The sequence below is a fragment of the Malaclemys terrapin genome, chromosome 1, assembly GCF_027887155.1.
Source record: "Malaclemys terrapin pileata isolate rMalTer1 chromosome 1, rMalTer1.hap1, whole genome shotgun sequence".
NCBI classification, from domain to species: domain Eukaryota; kingdom Metazoa; phylum Chordata; order Testudines; family Emydidae; genus Malaclemys; species Malaclemys terrapin.
The window spans coordinates 217,369,584-217,381,948 of record NC_071505.1 but is presented as its reverse complement, the minus strand read 5'-3'; the positions used below and the strand labels follow the sequence as shown (position 1 = coordinate 217,381,948).

Here is a 12,365-nt window from a genome sequence, read left to right as displayed (position 1 = left end):
AATATTTAAAATGTTCCCTACATCTGCTTGTTTCAAGGAACCCATTATTCCTTTGGGCATATACACTGTACACTCATGGGAAGTATCCAGCCCATCCAATAAAAGAAATTTTGTGAGGAGTAGAAACAATGAGGAGTCCTTGTGGAACCTTAGAGACTAACAAATTTATTTGGGCATAAGCTTTCATGGGCTAGAACCCACTTCATCAGATGCATGGAGTGGTAAATACAGGAGCAGGTATAAATACACAGCACATGAAAAGATAGGAGTTGCCTTACCAAGTATGAGGTCAGTCTAACAAGACAATTCAATTAACAGTAGGATACCAAGGGAGGAAAAATCACTTTTGTAGTTGTAATGAGAGTGGCCCATTTCAAACAGTTGACAAGAAGGTGTGAGTAAATACACTGGTTTCATCGCTTCAAAATTCAGAAGGATGCTCAGTGTCATTAGCCCTACATATGTTGATGGGCATTATAAAATTTTACCATGAAGTGTGAAGAGTTGAGTTTGCGGACACAATGCTGACCACATCTGACTGGGCAATATAAACTAGAGCAAATTGTGTTCAGCATCATGTCAGCTAACAGATTAACTACAAGTTGACACAAGTTTGAAAACAATTTTCCCTCATCTACACTGACAGACAGTATTGCAACAGCCAATTTAAGACTTAATATTTTGACCACAACATTTTTTGAAATGTAGACATATCATATGGAACTACTGTGGCAATGAGCACTACACTTGACAGTAAATGTTTGCAGGAGATTATCCCTGGAACAGGGACTATATCTTCTTCTATTTTCACAGGGCAGAGCACACTCTAAGGAATCTGTGAATGAACAATGATAGCGAAATCTGAAGACAGAGAGCAATAGACAGTTTTTACACAGCCCTGCCACAACCCATCTAGGTTGCTGAGTAACAACAATATAGCCATTTTCACAACATATTTTTTCAAGCTACAGCAGTGTTCATTTGACTCAGAATGCAGAATACTAAAAATTCTGCATTTTATGACGTGACTTTTTGTAGAGCTTGCCTTTTATGCACATTAACAAGGACTCAGATTAGAACAAAACAATTGGAGTTTGTAATGAACAACAATGGCCTCTAAAGTTATTGATACCAGATTTAGTACCATCAGCATGTCACAAACAGTTCCAAAGTAGTGGGTGAGTTTTGTCTCATTGTTTACACACACACAAAGTAACATTTTCAAGATGATTTCAGTGCCCTTTGAGCTCTAGTTTGAAAAGGGTAGTTTTATTGTTATGTTGGAACAGGGAGGATGTTGACATTAAGCATTCTCTCTTCCTTTAATCCATCCTAAGGGGAGAGGGGAGGATTTGTAAATAGGAGGCTTTTTCTTTTGTTTACCTAAAGCTATACCAAGCAGAGCCTGCCACTTTCACCTTCATTGTAATGAACAGAATGGGCCCAGTCTTTTGGCTTTGAAACTGCATCAGGAGATCTCAGTGCAGCCTCTTCCATCTTTTAATTTAAGCAGCTTCTGAGAACCCTTTAAAGAAATATTCCCATTTGTGCCGTTCCGTGAGCACCTTAGAGCAGTGATGATGTTCCTTGTATGGCGGAACACTGACCGGTTGTAAAGTACTGTGCACACTTTACAGTCCTAAATAAATGGATAATAAATAAGATGTTTCATTGCAGGTGTAAAGCACAGTGAAGGAGATCAAAGCTGTACATGAATACATACACTCAGTGCTTAACACTTAAATAAGTCAACAATAGAGAAAGGGGTTAGGAACTATTAGAAAAATCGGAGGTGGGGAAGAATTAAAAGAGGAAGTTGGAATTTTACAGAGATTTTATATTGTTCACGACAAAATCATTTACTGTTTTGTGGGGGAGATCGCTGACAACCGTTAAAGTAGTACAGCCTTATCCATCCTCTCCAAAATATAACAGACATGCTTGCGGATATTATTTCCTGCACATGTACACTAGACGGGTTTAAACTATGTGCATCTTCGTGGGTTAACTCATCTTAAGGGCTTTGTTTTAGGTATGGATTAGTGAACTGCAAAACCATCCTTTAAAAAATAAAATCTGCTTCTAAAGTTACAGCACAAAAAAGGCCACAGAATTAGTAAATTTGCCTCCTTTTGTTCTTCTGTAAAGGAAAAATATTATTGGCCATGTTACATTACTTATCTGTGTCTTCAAATTGCAGGTAGGCTTTAACCTTACAGGCCAACTTCGTACAAGAGCGAGTTTCCATAGACACGGGCCAGATCATTTCCCACTGTGGAAAAGCCCACTAACAGGTAGACTCCTGAAGATGCCTCTGGATCATTTCCTCAGGGATGGGGAAAAGATGTGGAGCTCTCACCCTTAAACAAAAGGCAGGAGGGTTGGCCTAGAGAGTGTCTGGATCTCAGGGGATCTGCCTATCCATGCAGGGACCTTGTGCTTCTGAAGTCAGTCACCATGGTGGAACTGTGCTGACAGGGCTTCCCCTGTTTGCAGCTGCCTTGGGAGCCCTCCCCTAAAGGAAGGTTCCACCGAGTGGAAGGGCTCCATACAAAAAGCTAATTCAGCCTCAGAATTCGTTTGACAGTGGATTTCCTAGTGGTTCCCATGGGAAATAGGGAGAGGTGATGCAAATAGTGAACCCATTTCCACCCTCCCCTTCCAGTCTCTCCCTGCTCACGAACGCTAACCCCATAGAGAACTCTTCGCAGAGCTTCGGGACAGAATATGTTGCCTTGGAGTTGACACTTCCCCCTTCCATATATCCAAGGGAACAGTCTAGCTGTAAGTTATGCACATCCTGAAGATGATTTATAAAGGACCCTTAACTATGCAGTGCTACCAGACATGTAAAAATATCTCCACCACTTCCTAAGTGCCTAAGATATATAATCATAAAGCCAAATCCTGAAGTCTTTGCTCATTTTCTTGTAATCCTTCTGGCTTTAATGGAAAATTCCCGGACCAAGCAGTGAGTAAGAGGTTCAGAATTTGGCCTTTAGTTAGCAGTGGTCCATTCTAATCATATGTAGATTCTCCATATTAAACCCAAAAAACAAAAAACACTATATAATTAATCGATACTTACAAATTTCCCTTTAAAACCAAGGATTACCCACACTGCATAGTCTTCAAAGACTTCCTAATCACAAGTCTGTAATTTTTATCACCCTGAACATTCTTTCCTTCCTTCCTCAGGTTGTATTTGTAAACGTTTTCTTAATTATGAGAAGAAATCATTGCCACATGTAAGCCGCGTAGCCTAATGAAATCATGGTTGCACCAATGAGGCGACACTGTATTTTCTAATACAAGTGTGACAGACAAAAGTACACTAAGTCCTCCATCAATTCACTTGCTACATATCAGAGCTGATTTACTGAACCTTTTTAATGCTGGCACTTTATTGCCATACTCAAACAAAACAAATAAAATACGAAGTGCAGTGGAGTTTGCATACCAACAAAGTTAAAAATTCTATCAACATGTCGCTTCAAATGCATCCATATGTATTTTATAGTATCATTTTAAAAGACATTTTTGATGTAATGTTTTTCAGGGGACACACTTTTTTAATTCACTAAGGCGCATTTCCAATTGTGATTCAATTCCTGATCAGATTACAATTTGTAACTGAGGTATGAAAATCCCAAATCTTCAGATCTCATAATTAGTGGTTGTATGTCCACTTTTCTCCTAGAATAGTGGTTTCCTGTCAGATGAATGGAGAAATCACACAGATTCTGTTCGCATTTGTGATTAGGTGCACACTGATGACGTGCCATCAGGATATTGTATTAGAATTGGAGCTACTCACAATTCATGGAACATTATGAATTGTATGAGCAAATAGTGACTTTTGGGGGGGCTCTGCCCAGATTCCCACAATTTTTCCTCCTTTTAAAGGCTCTGCATTGGATTGACGTGTCCTTCTGACCAGTGACAGATACACAGATCTCATCCAGAACCAGTCACTGCTGCTTCTAGGGGGGTTGCTGTTATATAACTAACCTACATGCTAACATTCATCTACATTTATCTTTTAGGGATACTGCACATTATTGTAACCATAATTTTCCATACCCATAACCCCCTGTTGTCTGTTGTCAATCCTTGTAACTTTATACATAAACGTAGGCCTTGATACAGCAACTGAATCTGAGTGGACAGACCTTTGCATCTGTTGTAGAGCCCCTTTTAATTCAATGAGAGTCCACTGAACAGATCCAAATGCAGGATTGAGGCCCCAGGCTGTAAACTCTTTTGGGTAGCAACCACATTTTTTATGTCTGTAAAGCTCCTACTGCATCTTGGACAACTATATATACACATAATAAATTATTCAGTAAAGAAAAAATATTCATCAGGGAGAGCACATTAGGTATGTAATGCAATAGACACGGTGAGGGAAGAAAAAAAATCTATTTGGTTTATAACAGCAATAACAACCTCAGAGTCAATCATTTCCTGGCAGTTAATTACCAGATGGGTTAAAGGCCTCCTCCAGATGGTCACTAGCTGACAGGAAATACCCCACCCATCAGTCATTATTGCTTAAAACAATTAGGATACTGATCTGCATTTCTCATATTCACATCATATTACTATGAACTAAGGGTACAAATGCAATGGAAAAGCTTTGTCTGAAAAGGGAATACAAAAAACAAATGTGAAAACATGAATGGTATGGAAATAGATCTGTGTTTCACTTGTTGCACAGAGCTGTACTACTGTCACAACCAGATGAATGTAATGCTCATGGAAAGTGTTGAACTGACAGCCAGCAACGTAAGGTTCCCCACACTAATCCACTTATGTGCCTCCACACTCTCCTGAGGGGATCATCTGAAGGGGTGAGAGGTTAGTCTCCATGCCAAATCAATTCCTGCCTTCCCTGCTGAGACTGCTAACAAAGAATGTGATTGTTGTGATTAGGTTACCTGACCGATATTAAAAGGACTAAGACTAAATTCCAAGACATCAAAGCACAACAGTTTAGTTTTCGTTCTCCGTGGCTTGTTAAAAAACTCATTTAGAGGCTATTTTTTTTTCATCTCCAAGCAATAATGAATGAATATATCTGAATACCTGAAGCACAGATTCAGGTTGAACACCTATGTAATATTTCTGTATGAAATGTTAATAGTACCAAGACAGAAATCAAAGACATAAACAAAAGCTTTTATTTCAACTGTTTGCTTTGTAATCAAATGTTGTTAATAAAGACTAAATAACTATTTCATGAATAATGAGAGTCCAAGTTATCAGAGAACCTCGGGAGTTGCAGGTTAGATCGTTCAAATCCATTATCATACTTATCCTTTATCGTTTCAAAGTATATGAACAAAGGGATATTCAATTAAAGTGAAAGGTGAAGGTTTAAAACTGATAAGAGAAAACAATTTAAGAAAATGACAATTAGCCTATTGAATCTACAGTTACAAGATATCACTGAGGCCAAAGGACAACCAATTAAAAAAAAGGGGAGGGAGAGACCTAGAAATTAATATGAATAGTGAGCACATCCAGAGTTTCTAGACTGAATTTTTAAAATAAGGGATATAACTCTCCTGATTCTGGGCATAAACCAACCCATCCACTGACAGGGCTAGGAAGGAACTTCTCAGCACCATAATCCCAAGCGTTGGTCACCATTAGATTGGGACTTCTGCAACATGTTCTGCAGGGGGAAAACCTTAAACCCAAGTTTCTGAAAGCTGAAGCTACTGCAGAATGCTACACTTTGCCTGCTGCTAAGTGGAGTATCTTGCTCTGTGCATAGGATACTGGTCTTTCATGACCTGCATTGGCTGTCTGTTGAAGTTTAAGGGGTTGACACTGACCTAGGACTTACCTACTTTGGAAATCACCTTTTTCCCCAGTCCCAGGCTGCACTCCGTCACAAATGATACCATTATTTACATATACAGGGCAACATATGCAACTTAAAAATATAATTAAAAATTGCAAAATTATAAAAATGGCAACAAATGACCTTGCATCAAGAATAAAGCTTAAAATGGTAACTGTTCAAATTTCTTCTTCATGTCACAGGAGAGCATTTGGAAGCCTCCAGCAAAACAGTGTTCTTACTGCTAGCCTCTATGGATATGTCTACACAGCAATTAAATACCCGCAGCTGGACCAGGTCAGCTGCTTAGGGCTTGCGGGGCTCGGGCTGCAGGGCCGTATCATTGCTGTGTAGATGTTCAGGCTTGTGCTGGAGCTCGAGCTCTGGGACCCTGCGAGGTGGGAGCAGAGCCGTCCCTAGGGTATGGCAAATCGGGGCGACCGCCCTGGGTCCCACACTTTGGGGAGGTGGGCAGGGAGGTGAGGCATGAGTGGGCAGGGCTGAGAACCCCCCCTACCAACCTCCCCCTGCCCTCCAGCTCCTCCTGACTGCCAGCAGGCCCACCAATCAGCGCCTCCTCCTCCCTCCCAGTGCCTACCACCGATCAGCTGTTTTGCTGTGTCTGGAGGTGCTGGGGGGGAGAGAGGAGCGAGGGCTCAGCGCACTCGCGGGAGGGGTGGAACTGGGTGGGGAAGAGGCGGGGGGGACCGGATGAGGTGGGCCTGGGAAAAGGCGGGGTGGGGTGGGGCCTTGGGAAAAGGGGTGGAGTGGGGCGTGATAGAAACTCAGTGCCTATGTCCCAGGCCCTGCACCCCCCGGGGATGGCGCTGGGTGGAAGGGTCCCAGAGCCCACGCTCCAGTCCAAGCCCAAACAGCTACACTGCAATTTTTAGCCCTCCAAACCTGAGTCAGCTGACCTGGGCCAGATGTGGCCATGCCATGGATCTTTTATTCCCTTGCCGACGTACCCTCTGACTCCCTCACACAAAGGACTTTAAGGACCTATTGGTCTCACATACTGTGGAAGTGACAGTTTCACTACAACCAGTGGGGCTAGGGGCAGTGAGACAGATGGGTTGCTGTACAGCCTTTGTGAGACTGATAAGGCTGTTGCATGCAGATGTGTAGATGCCTCCCTACCTATCCACAGACATGGCATGCTTTTAAGATGATTGTGGGGCCCAGACAGATGTGTGCCTTATGACACCCCCTTATTTGTGATGTCATTTAAACCTGTTGCACCACTGGCTCATCAAGAGCAGAGGTATGTAGAAAGAAAGAAAGAAAGAAAGAAAGAAAGAAAGACATTGACTGAGATGATCATTCTTTTTATAAGGGAGAAAAAAATAAACACCACCATGTGGACCTGCTGAATTCTTGCCAGAGGGCATTAAATGTCAACAAATCTAGTATATTTTCTAGTCAAAATAAACTTTAAATTCAAAATGATTAACCCTGATGACAGTGGCTACCCCTTTTCTGTATATTGTTGTGTTGGGCGCACCAGTCACTGAAATCAAATCATTCAACTCTGCTACATGCTAGAGAGTGTAAACTCAGAAACTGAAACTATGCCTGGCAGCCAGCCTTCTATATCAGAATCCAGTTTGGACAGATCTGCTCTTCTCTCTCCAAGGATGAGGTAATCTAATAAAAATGCACATCCTGCCCAGAAGAATTTCAAAAGCAGTATTTCCTATCATTTATTTCTGATTGTGCAAAATCCTTAATACTTATAATGAGAACATTGAACAAACAAGCTACCAGGAGTGAAATGTAAGTACCCACGTTACAATTACCGTTTGTTAAAGGGGTCCAAAGCCATACCAGATTTCACACTTTATTTGCAGGCTGGGCAACAGCTGTTTATCTTGTATTGGTTCAAAGACTTCTATTGAGCACAGACCTGAAAGGACTGAGTGGGTCTTTACCCTGTGTGCTTTTTTTTTTTTTTAAATGAAGTCTTTTGTCCATTTTCCCTATCTAGATAGAAAAAACCTCAGTGTGAATATGGTGGTTCAACTGCAGGCCACTAACTCCTGTATAGAGCAATGCCAGGCCCCAATCCTGCATTGGGATATACCTATCTCATAGAACTGGAAGGGACCCCAAAAGGTCATTGAGTCCAGCCCCCTGCCTTCACTAGCAGGACCAAGTACTGATTTTTGCCCCAGATCCCTAAGTGGCCCCCCTAAAGGACTAAACTCACAACCCTGGGTTTAGCAGGTCAATGCTCAAACCACTGAGCTATCCCTCCCCCCACAGGGAGCTGCTAGTGTGGACCCCTGCTTCCATGGGACATCATACTAGTGCAGGGGTCTGCTGTTGGAAATCCTGATGTGAGATTGAGGACCTTAATCTCTTACCCACCTTGAGTGATACTGGTCTGAGAGAATGGTAGCTTAAATGGGACTGAAATATTTATGTAAGAGGATGCAGTGTTCTGTTCTTCTCTCAAAAAAAAACCCCAACGCCTCCCCGCCCAGTCCCCCTTCCAAGACACAGAAGGGAAAGAGATTATCAGCTATTTAACTAATGCAGTCACATCCACACAGGTTGATCCTTGTGTCCATGCAGGGACCCAGGGCCACACACAAGCTCAAGAATACACTCACAAAGATCTGACTGCAGGGTCAGGGCCTAAATGTATCTTCCTGCTCTTGCTGTGAAACACAGATCATAAAAGTAAAGCTACACAGTGCTTGCAATGCACCAATTTCAAAGTTGTCATTGCAGCCTTACATTTTGAATTTCTTCATTTAGGATTATAGTGTCCATCCTAAAAGGGCCATTAACATAGGGCCCAATTATTCTCCCACACTAACTCCCTCAAACAGTACAATTAAATCAATTTTGTTTGCATTTAATAGCAATTAGATTTTTTAAAAATATACGAAAAACATAAAAGACAAAGATTGTAATTTCTTTGGGACAGGGACCATCTTTTCATTATATATGTGCACACAGTGATTAGCACAATGGGCTGTTGGGGCAGTGGTGGGCAACCTGCGGCCCATCAGGGTAATCCGCTGGCGGGCCGCAAGACAGTTTGTTTACATTTGCATGGCTGCTCGCAGCTCCCTTAGGCTGTGGTTCACCGTTCCCAGCCAATGGGAGCTGCGGGAAGCGGCACAGGCCGCAGGGATGTGCTGCCGCCACCTAAAATAGATCATTTTGGTAACTTCTGTTAAATGAATTTGGTGGTGTTAGTCTTGTTCTCAGTGGACAAAGTATCCACATCAAAAAATCCACAACCCCAGCTGGCATACACATTGGCCATCTCAATAAAGAGGTAAAAAAAACCTGAACTATTCTCTTACCCACACACTATGTTGTTTCTCCAGATAAGGGTTAAGTTACACTGGCAGGGCAGTATAGAGAGGATTATGTTCTATTTACTATATTTTTAAAGTCCGTAGAACTATGATACCTAAGATGTCTTTATATAGAACTAGAAATGGACTAATTATAACATTATTAACAAGTAACGTAACACAAAGTCTGTTGGGGTCCCCTGGCTCTTCCTAAAGTTTACTCTGGATACACACAGATAAAACAACACAGGTGCCTCGTACTCGACCTACAAAACAGGCAGAATGGGATAAACTATGGGAGCCACACATGATTGATTTCAGCAGTCTAACAAGTGTGCTTGGGGCAATGAGATTATGTATTGGCTATCAGAATCAGTGGAATGTGTCAGTGTCCGTGTTAGGGAGTTACTTGTCAGTTTGATGATCAATTAATAAATCTGAATTCAGAGCTTCCATTCAGTTCATACTCTCAAATATGGGGCATGTTTGCAATGATCTCACTGACCTTGAATTCAATGTGGACAACAGAGAGCGCCACATACAGCTTTATAAACCAAGTCAGAACAACAGCGACCCACAAACACTAACATTCTCCCACACTGAAAAATTACCTCAATTTTCTTGGAAACAAACAGTTCCAACATCACTGTCTGCATGTGCCAAGTTGTTACACACTCTAAGACACATTCTCCAGACCAGGAGAATCCAGCAATGCTGACACAGAGCAACAATGTCTAGCTTTGGTTGGAGATACCACAAAAAAATAGTGGCAAAACAAGAGGCATGCTACGTGGTAATGTACAGCTCTGGAGCATGCTTTGCTATTTCCTTTGTTGTCTCACTAATATGCATAACCCCCACTTATTTCATTTATTTCCTCCCTCCCGCCTCCCCGCCCCTGATCTCCAGCATAGCAGCTCCTGAGAGACAAACAGCCACAAGTATACCCCACAGTCAGTCCTCTGTGAGTGTGTGTGTGCATGGAGGAAGGTAAGAACTGGGTCAGGTGACAGGATGAATGCCATCCCAGGATATAGGAAATATGGTGGTGACCATGCTGAAGGGACGGTGTAAGCCCATATTAAGCTTGCAAGGATTAGATTTTTACCAGTAAATGTCAGTAAACGTTGATTTTGCTGTGCACACACACTGACAAAAAAAATATTTCCATTGATAAATAATCAAAGATTACAGATAAGCAAAGTAAGAAGAATGCTGCTTGAGGAGTTCTTAGACTCAAAATCCAATTATTTAGATTTTTGAATTCGGTTTGTTACCTGAACTACCAAATGAACAGTAAAAACAGCTATGAGCTGTTGATTTAAGGATATTTACTTTGTATCTTTTGACATGTGATGTTGACAATTTGTGTTTAAATGGTTCATAAAGCTTTAACCTTTTGAATCTCAACATCTACTGTCATTAAATAATTGTCTGATGCCCTCATAATTTCCTGCAACTGTGAAAATTTAAATTGATAAAAATAAAATAAAAATTCTTAAAATACATAATTTTGCACAACTGTGAACATTAAAATAGATAAAAATCTAAATAATGGTTAAAAATAAACATCAACATCTTCCATCAAAATTATAAAAGAATAAAAGTAGAATTCTGCCAAGCCTATCTATATTGCATGTTTGTAGCCCAAACTGAAAAAAGAACAACAGTTTAAGAACCCCCCACATGAATCTTAACAGGGATTCTGTATTTTAAAATATTGGGGAGCTTGTGTGGTCCAATCTATCTGTGGTATCCTGGGGCTGGTAGATCAAGCTAATGCCTTTTGCTAAACAGAAGGTGAGGATGAAAGTTTTTGTCTCTTTTTGGTGTTGCATGGATAGATTTTGTTTGACTACCTAGTACAGAACCCCAAGTATTAAAAAAAAAAAACAGTCAGACCCCCCAAAAATCATGAGACTGGCCTAAAAATCATGATCGTGACCTCCTCTATAACACAGGCCATGGAACGTCCCCAGAATAATTCCTAGAGCGTATCTTTTAGAAAACCATTCAATCTTGATTTTAAAATTCTCAGTGATGGAGAATCTACCACAACTCTTGGTAAATTGTTCCAATGGTTAATTACTCTCATCTTTAAAAATTCATGTCTTATTTCCAGACTGAATTTGTCTAGCTTCAGCTTCCAGCCATTGGATCGTGTTATACCTTTCTCTGCTAGACTGAAGAGCTCATTATTAAATCTTGACACCTTCTAGAAAATGACCTATGAAAGAAGAGGAGATCAGGACTATTAATTTGGAGCCTTCCTCTCTTGTCCAATTTACAGAGTTCTGGGATAGAAACAAGAGCAATGGGCAAAAGGTGGAACTAAAACGTGCCCTCTCATAATGTCATGTATGCTTCAAATTGTCATATTGGATCAGACCAGTGGTTCATCTAGTTTAGTATCCATCTCAGACTTTAGTGACTTAAGTTATACTACTTCCCCCCATTTTTGTAAACAGACAATTGCTTCATCTGGCAATGAAAACCATAAAACTCCAAGGGTATCTCATTATTTTGGCCATATTTGCAGTACTTCACACAGATTAAACTTATTTACACAAATGGCAGAAGGAAAATACTCACCTATGTGAAAAGTGGAGGCCTCAGCTGTGAATACTGTTTCTGTCATATTACTTAGAGTGAGGTCTTGATTATATATGCCATATGTACACCTACACCTTCCATCTTTATTTACTTATGCTCACTGTTTTTTCATGATTGCTTTTTGACAGAAATATACGACTAGTGGTTGAAGGAAATGCAATAAATATAATTCTTGGATTACAGCAAAGCATTTCATACTGTGGACTTGCCTACATGGAGAGGTAATGTGCTCTATGGAAGAGTGATTTCTAAAGCACACATGTTGCACATTAATTGGTCTGTGTAGACCTTGCCAGTGCGCACTAGTGATTTCTAGTGTGCCTTAATGTACCTTTAGTGCTCACCAGCAGGGTCTACATGTACCAATTAATGAACAACACATTAGTGCATTTTACAAATCACATCCCCATGGAGTGCATTACCTCACTCTGTAGACAAGCCCTGTGTCTTACAAAATCTTACTTACAAAATTAATGTGAATTGGCTAGGATAGGAACAGTCATGTGGCTTGAAAACCTGTCAACAGGAAAGAAAGGGTTATGATAAATGACAATGGTACAGAGTTATGGGGAGATAGCTAATAGGTG

General features: G+C 40.8%; 1 protein-coding gene across 5 annotated transcripts in view; it reads right to left on the bottom strand.

The window, feature by feature from the left end:
• PIR (pirin) overlaps nucleotides 1-12,365 on the bottom strand; it is a 92,564-nt gene that overhangs the window by 28,097 nt on the left and 52,102 nt on the right. The gene's annotated exons all lie outside the window — the stretch shown is intronic.